Raw genomic sequence first — 12,355 nt, 5'->3', positions numbered from 1 at the left:
TGTAGTGCTAGAGATTCTAAAACCTGATAAGGAATTCGTAGTAGCTGATGAGACAAAGAGGATAGGTTGAACCCGTAAAGGATTATGATTTTGGTATTAACCATCACATGGACAAGACCAATGTAGTAGATGATACAGTGAGCCGGAAGGCCTCGTCTAAGATATGATAAGATGATGATAGAAGTGATTAAACCACCCAGCTTGAGGAAAATTGTGGTAGGAGCACGAAGGAAGGATGAGAAGTTAAGAGTAAGAATAAGGATAAGAAATTTCAAGAATTACCACGAGGAATCAAATAATGCTATCTTCTTTGAAGGGAAGATATGCATCTCCATGACAATGAACTTAAGAATAAGATAAAGACATGGCACCCATATACTGTCACCAGGAAGTACTAAGATATATTAAGATCTAGAAAAATTCTAGTTAGGAGAAATGAAACGAGATGTAACCTCATTTGTTGAAATATGTCTTGCGTGCTAGCAAGTGAAGGTTTTACAACATATCATATTGTTACTTTGAGTCTTCGAGCTCATAAAGTCAAGCTTAATGTCGTGTTTGGGACAAACCGAGCCCTTAACGAACCAATGGATTTCTTTGTCGAGATGGATTTTTCGAACCCTTCAGACTTAAGCAAAGGTTGTCACGAAAGGGAGCAGTGAATGCCCACATGACTCGAGATTCCATCGATGAATGAATAAAAGTTTATAACGGCGTTTTAGGCTGACTGCCTACATGCTCGAAATGGTTGGTCTCCTTACAAACTGTTTAAGTTGCCTTAGGAATGCTTTAGAGATTTTAGTCGTTATAGTTCCGCTTAAACGACATAGAAATTACTAATAAGGTATGTTGAGGACGACCAAGCTAAACCGGGGTGAAAGCTGAGAACATGTTTTTGCCACTCTTTGTGAGACATATAATACCAGTTATCAATCGACTATCGATAGGTTAGCAAATGAGGCGTTATACGTGAGGAAATATAGATCACCACTTTGTTGGGATGAAATGACTAGATGATTGAAATCATCCGTCAAAATTTGATAGTGAATAAAATAGGGGTCATGATTGACAGAGTCATATGTTGACAAATGACGAATTGACCTATGATGCGAAAATGGAGAGATAATTTCCATAAAAGTTTCTCCATCAAGAGAAATCATTGGACTCAATGTGAAGGGTAAACCTAAACCCCGTTTTATAGGCTCATACGAGATTGTAGAAAGGATAGGCCCAATAACTTACTGTTTGGCGTTAGCGCTAAGCTTTGAGAATGTGCGTAATGTATCCCATGTGTCGCAATTAGAGAAGAATGTTTACGATTCAAAGCATATGATCCATAAGAACAACATTGTTATTAGTCAATATTTGAGTTACGAAGGAAGATCCAAATCTATCTTAGATCGGGAAGTTCAGGTATTAAGGACTAAGTCGATACCGATAGTAAGGGACCTATGAATATATCATGGTCAAGAATAGACTACGGTCTAACAGGAAAGTGAAGTACTCAGAGTTATTTTCCGAGGTACAAATTTCGGGACGAAATTTCTTTTAAGGGGGATAGTATGTAATGACCCGACTTTTAATTGAGGATTTAAAATCTTCTAATGACAGATTAAGGATTTATTATGACAATTAGGGTTCGGCATCCATTAATAAAATATGAACTTATATGAATTTGATGATTTATATACGTGATGATTTATTTTTATTTTTATTTTCAGTGGACGATGCACTCAAAATATATTTTGAGTCCATTAATTTATTAATGAGGATTTAACATTGAAGTGTTAAAAATGAATTTTTATTAATTACTAAAATTGATCCATGTGGTTAGTTAATTTATTAAATTAACAAGCCCAAATGGATTTTATACTTCAAATAAGAATTTGTCTTGTATGTGTCAATGTATTTAAATGAGTTTGAAACCATATGATTAATGTATTAATCTCTTAGATATTTTAATGATTAAATTTGAATAAATCCTAAGCATGCTGAAGAATTTACTACGCATGCTGAATAAATTCTTCAGTCATACAAAGCAAGCTGAAAAAGAATTCTGTGTTCATACTGGTCAGTTGAATAAATTACACGATCCTCATCCATCCAAACCACCCCATTTTTCTTTAAAACCACAGCCACTTTCACCATTCTCACACCACCATTTTCAATTCCTGCAGCAAGTTCACACAGCAACTACACCACCAGACCAAGGTTTTCTTCTTAAACTGAGCTCGTTTATTTTGAGCTCTCTATTTCATTCAACTGTTGCAGAGAACCACCAACACATACGAATTTCTCATATTCCATTTCATGTGCATATGTAGCCTGCCTGTTTATAAACGGAATTTACACATACAAATGAAGGGTTGAAATTACAGGAATGAATGTTTAAGTGCAGTATGCTCGATTGAAGAACATTTACAGTATTTGAAAATGAATTCAGTAAAAAGCCTATTTCTTTGTGTTTGACTGAAATCTGGGGTGAGCCCCTGTTTTGTGTGAGATCCGAGGGAGACGGCAGCCGCGGTGGCTGCCGATGGTCGACGGAAGGCGGTGGAGCCGTGGTTCCGTTCTGCCAAAGGGCAAAAGAAGAGAGAGAGAGGGATTTCAGATTTTTAATTTAGAAAGGGAAGGATATTGAAAATAAGAAAAGAGGAAGGAAAGTTAGGGTTTTTACCTGGGCTATCTCAGGCGACGGCGGCTCCTCTACGGCTCCTGGCCGTGAGTCCACCGGCGAAGGAAAGACGGCGGCGACGGCACAGCAGGGGCTGTTTCCGTGCGTCCTGTTTCCAGAGAAAGAAACTGAGACGGGAGAGAGAGAAATAGAGGGAAGGGAGAACAGGGGGCGGCCGTGGCGTTGAACGGAGCCGGTCGTTCCGCCGTGGAGGTGAGGCGGAGGAGGTGACAGCGGCGGCGTGGTGGCGCTTGCTGTGTCTTGTTTCCGGCAGAGTGAGCGAGAGAGATAGAGGCGAGAGGGTGAGAGAGGAGAGTTCAGGGAAGTAGAGAGATGGAGCAGCCGCGCCGCTCGCCGGCGGCGGCGGCAGACGTCCGAGAGAGAGAGATGAGAGGGTGTGTGAGGCGCAGCTTCTGATGTGTGTGTGCAGAGTGTGTTTTAGTGTGTGTATGTTATTTAGGGTTGGCTTGTTGGGCTTGCTGTTGGGCCGAGACTTGGGCCGATTTTAATAAGTGTTTGGGCCCTTATTTAATTAACAGATGGGCTTCGATTTAAATGTTTGGGCTCGGCCCTTTACAAATAAAATCTGATGGGCTTCTTTTAATTAAAGGATTTGGGCCTATTTTAACTTAATTGCTTGGGCCTTTATTAAACAAAAATTGAATGGATCTAATTTATCTAATTAATTTGGGCTTATATACATTTAAATTATTTGAGCTCTTAATTATTAATTTAAATTGAGCTTGATTAATTTAATTATATATTAACCTTTAAATTAATTATTTAAATGGAATTCTTTTATTTCAAGTATTTTTATAAGTGGACTTTAAAATAAAATATTTTTTAGTTAAACTCTTATTTAATCAATTCTTTTCAAATGGCTTATTAATATGGATTATTTGAGAATGATTAAATTATATAAGTATGAGAAAGCATAATCTATGATGATATAATTTGTCTATGTGATATTATAGGATTTGTTTTTAAATGACGGAATATTTGACTTGTTGGCATAAATAGAACGAATTATGATTGATGCGCATGTTGATGTTCGAATAAACAGTTTCGAACCTAAATGTTAGTTATGTGATAGATGTTTTGAGTTTAAGGTTTTGAACGAGACAAGATTAATATGGATGCTAGAACCCTAAAATCATTAAAGGAGATAGTTTAGTTTAGAGACCTATTTTCCTTTCTTTCACAACTCCTTCTCGAACTTATCGATTCTTCGTCAATAAAGGTCCAGGCGGGAAGTGATAGCTAAAGAGGGAAGTAACTCTACGCCCGTTGTGGGAACGAATAAGGTGGGCTTTCTTAAAACACGTATATAGAGATCCCCTGCATACAGGCCTCTTATACGAAATGAAATGAATGACATGATATAACTGTGATATTTCAAATGGTGAATGGTTCTTATGAAATGAAATGTTTATGGAAATGATTAAATGATGAATGGTTCTTATGAAAGAAAGGAAATGTTTATGAAATGATTGTCTGCCAAAAATGTTTATGTTTTATGTATGTATCCTATCTGTGTTGGTTCGCCAACTATAAAGGAAATCGAATTCGGACCCTACGCTAGACGAAGGTTTGCTAGTAAGGGTTAACGTGTACACTCATGGAGACTGTGTGTCGCTTGCGACCGGTCTTAGCGTCCGTGGAAGGAGGCCTCCTTCCCGGTGCGTAAAAGGAACATATATGGATCATATAGACCGAAAATGGGATGCGCATCCAACTTTATGAAATGAAAGAAAATGTTTAGTAAGCACAGGTCCTTCAAGTAAAACCCTGTGTGTTACTGTTGGCAGTACAATAAATGATATAAAATGTTATGTTTCCGGCATATGTTCACTGAGTATTTTTACTCAGCCCTGCATGTTGTTTTCCCTAATGTGCAGATTGAGCGGGTGATGGAATGGAGTGGAGTTGAGCGGATGTACCTTTTGACATAGAACAAAAATGTAACCTTGAGTATACATCTTCATATGTATAACTCACACGTATTTCCGCTGAAAGATACTCTGATTATGATAATGTTTTATTTTAAGTATGATACTCTTTTGTTGAGTAATCCACTTCGACGGGCCTTCCCGAACGAATGTCTTGATTTTGCCCAAGTGATCAGTTATGATCCTAGTGTTATATAATAAATGTCTCTTTTCGTAAAATGTTTGATTGTTAAGTAAATGCCCCTTTCTTTCCCCGCTTCTTAATCCCCTTCCCGAGTCATAACTCCGGTTAAACCATCCTTAGGGATTGCGGGCTGTGACAATAATTGATTTTATTAAAATAGTGATGATGAATTATCAATATTTGATAAAATAATTGATCGCATAACTTTTGGAATACTTGGATATAAATTCACTAAATTTAATTTTTATGTCATGTATTAATTCTACTTGTTGATTTACTTATGATCAATTAATTAGTAAATTGATTAAAATTTGGTTTGAGCACTATTATCATTGAATTATCAAGGCCTCATTTTTTTTATAATTATAAAGTGATTATTTTAAGACAATTCATTTGAAATAAATTTTGATTTTATTTGGAAACTCCTTTTTCATATATATATATATATATATATATATATATATATATATATATATATATATTATTACTACTGATAATGAACAAATCTTTTAAATACAAACCTTCACTTGGCATACATAATTTTGACTAAACATATAAATTAATATATATATATATATATATATATATATATATATATATTGATTATCTGTTGATAATATGTTGTTTATAGTCAATATATAAATATTGACTTAATGTTGATTATGTAATTTATAATCATAAGATTAAATGTTATATATTGATTAATAAAAAGGATTTTATAAAATTTTGGATTTCCTACATCCTCAAATATTTATATAAATATTTGAGTATAAGAAAAACAATTCGATAAAACGAGATCATAAATTATTAAATAAGATAAAATGAGATATGATTAGCATGTGCCAATTTACTCTATTTCATGATTTAAACAACTTCTAGTTGATAAAAGATATATATATATATATATATATACATATATATATATATGGAGAAACACGATTTATTTGGGAGTGAGTGAATAAAATAATTCACTATGCATGTTGCTTCCCTTTTCCCATATTAATAAACACACGTACTTTCATACTATCAAGGGTTGAACGAGGAAAAGCGACAGGGTAATCTACGTCACTAAAAGAAGGAAAGTGAGGACGAGAGGTGGGCATATTTTCTAACCCTAATATGTGGGCCTCGCGAACCTTCCTATGTGGGTTAAAAACATAAAAATGTTTCGACTAAACTTCTTAATATTATTATTAAGTATAATGTGATTAAAATTGTTGACTTGCCATGTTTTGATTGAGTGATAATGAAGTGTATTGTATATGCTACAATGTAATACGATCGCCCTTGAACTATGTGAACTGACGGGCTACTAGTTATGGTATGTGCACAGTGGTGATCGTGAGCCGTTGTCATGCATCGGCCGGTCACGGGGTTGAGAAAGGGGGCCACCTTCTCTTCCCCATATTGTTATTATTACCATCTTTATGATGAGGAAAATATTGAGTAGCAGAGGTCCATGCATTCTATGTTCTTGGATATCCGTATTGCAGATTTATTGTTGAATTTATATATATATATATATATATATATATATATATATGTTGGATTATTATTATCTCTTGTTAAAAAAAAATGGCAGGCACAGGTAAATTTTCTTCTAAAAATTTATATACCTGTGTTTTGCTAAATTACAGGCAAGTTCAACCTATAGCTCTAAGTAGCACTGTTCAAATTATCTTCGACATATGTTCACTGAGTAATATTTTGTTACTCAACCCTGCATATATTTCTAAATGTGCAGGATAAGAAGAGATGGAGAGGAGGAGGCGTTATGTACGAAGAGTCTGTTACACCCGACACATCAAAATGACGTCTATTATCTGTTTTCACTTTTGCATCATCACAAACCTTAAGGTGTATGCCTTGGCTTGTGATGGCATATCTATGATATCTCGTTTAGACCTCACGGATCACGCGTCTTCATACGAATGATCCAATTATGCTTTTGTTTGTGTTGCTCTATGAACATCTATGACTGGATACCTTTTTACTTTTTACTTTGTAATGATATAATACTTTGTGTGTCATGACTGTGGTTGTCTATCTCCTGTTGAAATGTTTGTAAATCAAAATTAAGGTTTGATGACTTAATTAACTTAGTACTGGACTAATAATGCCTATTATTGATTTGCATATTGTCCGTTATCAGAGTCGCCTATGTTTTGGTCAAACCTTATTATGAAATGGTTGAAATCAATGGTCTATTGTTATTATTGTTAAAGCGATCCTTTTTCCAAATTAGTCGCGTGATACTCGGTCTATGCTATTACTAGCTAGAAGTCGGGCCGCGACATCTTCAGAACCACAACTAAACTAGAAAAGAACTCTAACACTTGAGTTCGAACAGTTCTAGTCTATTACAATCAAAGCCTATGGATTTTGGTATCATCAAAACAAGGATTAGGATATTCCATTAAGTTCCCAACAATTTCCCCCTTTTTGATGATGCCAAAACCACATAACAGTTCTAGACAATCAAAAGACATAACTCAGAGCACAAGTTCTAAAACAGGGTGAATACTATTCCCCCTTAACAATAGAACCTAAAAACTTGTACTTAGAGAAAGAACACAACAGTTCAAACACTGAACGAGGAGAAGGCAGAAAAACATTAATCAGAGCCTGGACAAAGAGTCATTGTCTTCAGGTTGAGATCAAAAGAAGTTCTTTTCATTAAAAAAAAAGACTGATGAGACATCAGTCGAGGTACAGAGCAAGATTTACAATGGAGTAAAAACAACAAAACAAAATACATGGGCAACCCATGGACTCCAGCAGTCTGCTTGGCTGCGCCTTGAACTTCTTGATCTTCATCTTCAGTCTTTATGTTCCTAAGCTTGTTCCATTCACACTTGTTTTCCATTGACTTGAAGTCTTCCTGGCTAACCTTCCTCATGATCATCGTGATGATCATTTTGCTTAATCAGCTTCAGTCTTTTGAGATGATAAGTCTCTCAGATCTTTTCCCCTTTTTGACAACATCAAAAAGGAAGAAATAACTGAAGGATGAAGCTAGGATCACTCGAGGATTGAATGAGGCTCACACGAGGATCCAGAGAAAGGTGCTGGGGGTGTGATGGAGGTGGAGAATATGAAGGTTTAGAAGAAGAAAGTGAAAGAAGAGAGTGAGGAAAGAAAATGGGGAAGACGAAGAAAGGGGCAGAGGTTGGTTTGCATGGTTCTTAGAGATGGAAGAGAAAGAACGACCATCATGCAAACCGAAGGAGGGTGAGGAGAGGTTTCTTGAAGGAGAGAGTGAAGAGTAGTTTGAGAAGTGTGTGGGAATGAAAGATCAAATCAGTGACTGTCGTGAGGACAGCCACTGTCGATGACCCAGCACCGGGTCCATGAGAAGAAGACCTTGTGCAATGGGTTGCGTTGGCTGACAACGAGCTTCTGCTCATTGTTGTTGCACCATATGAAAGCTTCACAAAAAGGTGTGATGCTTGCCTGAGAACCAGGTGAAGTCCGTCTTCTTGAGATAGGTACTTTAAACCGTATGGGCCGGGCATGAGAATGGAAGACACTCGCATCGTTGGATACAAGTGAGAATAGAGCAAGCTTTGACGTCGGAGAGATGTTGAGATCCAGTGGAAGGGTCCGGTGAAGACCAAGTATGTGAGCGTCATTCTCCCACTCCATGACTTTTCAGTCATTGAATTCTCTTTTTGTCGGAACAAAAATTTCTCTGCGACTTTTGAAAGATTGGAAATTTTTCTCACAGTGAAGGCTGTGGAGAGTTGTTAGTTGATGCAGAAAACAAACGAAGACATCAAGGTATAACCAAGAAGGAGGATGAAAAGTTTTTCGAAAACTGTGCTTAAAATATTTTTGAAGTAAAATTTCACGTCCGCCGTCACTGCAGAGGACGAAAGCTTCAAAAGGTGAGAAAGATCATTGCATTATGTCATGTCAATGAGATTCTCAAGAATTTTGATTCCAGAGGCAAAAGGTTGGAAAGATTTTTAGAAAAGATCAGGACAAGTGAAATCAAATCAAATTTTCTTAAAGGTACTTGCCCTTCACGGATATTTCATTTTCCAACAATCAGTTAAAGATTTTTAAGCAAACTGATCAGTTAGAGAAAACTTTTGAAAACAGACAAAAGACTCATAACTGAAATAACTGATTTTTAAATAGTAAGTTTGAAAAAAACTTACTGATCGACTGATCATTGTAGTCAGTCGAAACCACTGATCCTGGTTGACTTATCAGGATGAGTTTCCTTCAGATGAAGATTTGTCTTCATTCTTTTCCACGTCAGCAGTCGTAGAGCATCAGTTGGTTGACCACCAGTCATCGTGACTGTTCGAGGAAATCTTCAAACACAGCATCACTCTTCTGGGTTGATGAGGCTGATCCTTCCACACAGATTGTTGAACCTTTCTTCAGGAAGAGCTTTGGTCAGCAAGTCTGCTCTTTGAACTGCGGTCGGAATCCATTCAACAGAGATATCCTTCTTTTCGACGTGATCACGAATGAAGTGATGTCGAATAGCAATATGCTTGACTCTGGTGTGATGAACTAGATTCTGGGAGATTGCAATAGCACTTGAGCTGTCGCAATAGATTGGGACTTCATTTTCTTCGATCCCATAGTCCATTAACTGTTGGACTAACCATAGGATTTGTGAACAGCAGCTTCCCGCAGCAACATATTCAGCTTCAGTTGTAGAGGTGGCGACTAAAGTCTGCTTCTTTGAAAACCATGAGATGAGCTTGTTGCCTAGGAATTGACAAGTTCCCGAAGTTGATTTGCGATCAATTTTGCATCCAGCAAAATCTGAGTCTGAATATCCGGTGAGCTTGAAGTCATTGTCAGCTGGGTACCACAATCCTAAGTTGGGTGTGCCTTTGATATATCGCAAAATTCATTTTGCAGCATCCATATGAGCTTCTTTTGGATCTGACTGATATCTTGCACAAACCCCGACTGCATACGCGATGTCTGGTCTGCTCGCAGTCAAATATAACAATGATCCAATGATTTCTCTGTATTTGGTTGAAGATACAGTTTTTCCTACTGATCCTGGATCAACTTTCCAGTTTAATATTCATTGGGATCTTGACTAATTTCATGTGCTGAATACCGAACTTGGCGATCAGTTCTTTAGCATACTTTGACTGATTGATCAGTATTCCTTCGCTGGTCTGCTTGACTTGTAATCCGAGAAAGAAATTCATTTATCCCATTATGGACATCTGAAACTTGTTAGTCATGATATCAGCAAACTTCTTGCACATGCATTCGGATTTGGATCCGAAGATTATGTCATCGACATAAATCTGAACAAGTAGGAGATCTTCTTCTTCTTTGAGAGTGAACAACGTTCTGTCCACTGATCCTTTCTTGAAGCCTTGTTCAACAAGATACTCAGAGAGAGTATCATACCATGCTCTTGGAGCTTGTTTCAAGCCATAGAGCGCTTTCTTCAGCTTGTACACCTTTTCTGGTCCTGCAACCTCAAAACCCGGAGGTTGTTCTACGTAGACTTCATCGGTGAGCACTCCATTGAGAAATACACATTTCACATCCATTTGGTGTACCTTGAATCCTTTGTGAGCTGCGAAGGCTAAGAAGAGTCTGACTGCTTCCAATCTGGCAACTGGGACAAACGTCTCATCGTAGTCGATTCCTTCTTCTTGACTGTAACCTTTTGCTACAAGCCTTACTTTGTTTCTCACAATATTTCCTTCTTCGTCTTTTTTGTTTTTGAAAATTTATTTCAAACCAATCACCTTTACATCTTCTGGTCGATCCACAAGCTCCCAAACTGAATTCCGATTGAATTCATTGAGTTCTTCTTGCATTGCGATGACCCATTGAGTGGACTTCAGAGCTTCATTGACATCCTTGGGCTCTGTAGATGATAAGAAATAGCTGAAATTCTTATCTTTATTGATGCAGTTCTGGTTGATATCAAAGACGAGGTTGCACATTGATCTTCGAGTCTTTACACCGTCTGATGGTTCTCCAATGATGTTCTCCTTTGAATGGAGTTCAAACCATCTTTGATACTTCTTGATCTCTTCTGGTGATGGTGGAGGTTCTTCAGTCAGAATGGTTCTGAAATGTTGAGGATTTTCTTAAGCAGGGGAGAGTTGAACAGGAGCTGCTTCTGCATGTTCAACTCTTTCTTCGACAACTGGAGTTCCCCCTTGACTGATGCCATCTGCTGTGGTTCCAGTCTGAGCTTCAGACCTTTGACTGATCTTCTGATACTGAAGCTTTTCAGTATCTTCATCTTTTCCTGGTCACTACACCAAGACTGTAGAAGGTTCGGTGTTGTTTATTTCAGTTCTGGAAACTTCAGTGTTCTCAACACTTCTTTCAGTTTCCTGTTTTCTGAAATCATCAGTAGACTCATCAAAAACAACATGTGGTATTTCTTCAACACAAAGAGTTTGAGAATTAAACACTCGATAGGCTTTGCTGGATCGTTCAGTTCCAGAGTATCCAAGAAAGATTCCTGGATCAGCCTTGCTATCAAATGTGTTTAATCTCCTCTTATCATTGTTGTGGATAAAACACCTAGAACCGAAAGCATGAAAATGTGAAATTGAAGGCTTCATGTTCTTCCATAGCTCGTATGGAGTTTTCCCATGTCTTTGAGTGAGGAATGAGCGATTTTGCGTGTAGCATGCGTTGTTGACTGTTTCGGCCCAAAACTTTAAGGGAAGTTTTGATTTGGCTAGCATCGTCCTTGCTGCTTCCTTCAAAGACCTGTTTCTTCTTTCTGCTACTCCGTTTTGTTGAGGAGTCCTTGCTGCAGAAGTTTGATGACTGATTCCTTGTTCCTCACAATACTCACGAATGACAGTATTGAGGAATTCAGTCCCACGATCTAATCTGATGCTGATGATGTTGACTTCCTTTTCAACGCTTAGTCTTCTCAGCAGCTTTGGCAATTCCAGCAGTGTCTCTCTCTTTGTGTAGAGAAAGATAACCCAAGTATATCGTGAATAGTCATCCACAACAACTAAGGTATACTTCCTACCGTTGTAGCTTCTGGGAGAGATTGGGTCAAACAGATCCATGTGAAGTAGTTGAAGAATCCTTCCAGAGGAGTGTCCTGCCTTTGACTTGAATGACGTCCTGGTCTACTTTCCTCTTTGACATGCTTCACATTCTTGCTTCTTCTGGAATACAATAGAAGGTAAACCTTCTACCAGTTGATGTTTAGCAAGCTTGTTGATCGTTTTGAAGTTGAGGTGGTTGAGTCTCCTGTGCCACAGCCAGTTGAGCTCCGAGCTGCTTTTGCTGATGAGACATGTTTCTGGAGGGCTGTCTTCCCATGAGACGACGTATAGACTTCCTTGTCTGATCCCTCTCAGAACCACCTTTCTTTGACTGTTTCTGACAGTGAATTCATTCTTTTTGATCTTCACTGCGAAACCGCTGTCACAAAATTGACTCACAGACAACAGATTATGTTTTAGATCAGAAACAAAGGTAACATTACTGATACTGGCGTTGCCCATGTCGAGCACACCATAGCCTTTTGTTTCTCCGATTGAGTTGTCTCCGAATGCAACTTTTGATCCA

This window comes from Salvia miltiorrhiza, chromosome 8 (assembly GCF_028751815.1).
Source record: "Salvia miltiorrhiza cultivar Shanhuang (shh) chromosome 8, IMPLAD_Smil_shh, whole genome shotgun sequence".
Lineage (NCBI taxonomy): Eukaryota > Viridiplantae > Streptophyta > Magnoliopsida > Lamiales > Lamiaceae > Salvia > Salvia miltiorrhiza.
This window is presented reverse-complemented; position numbering follows the sequence as displayed.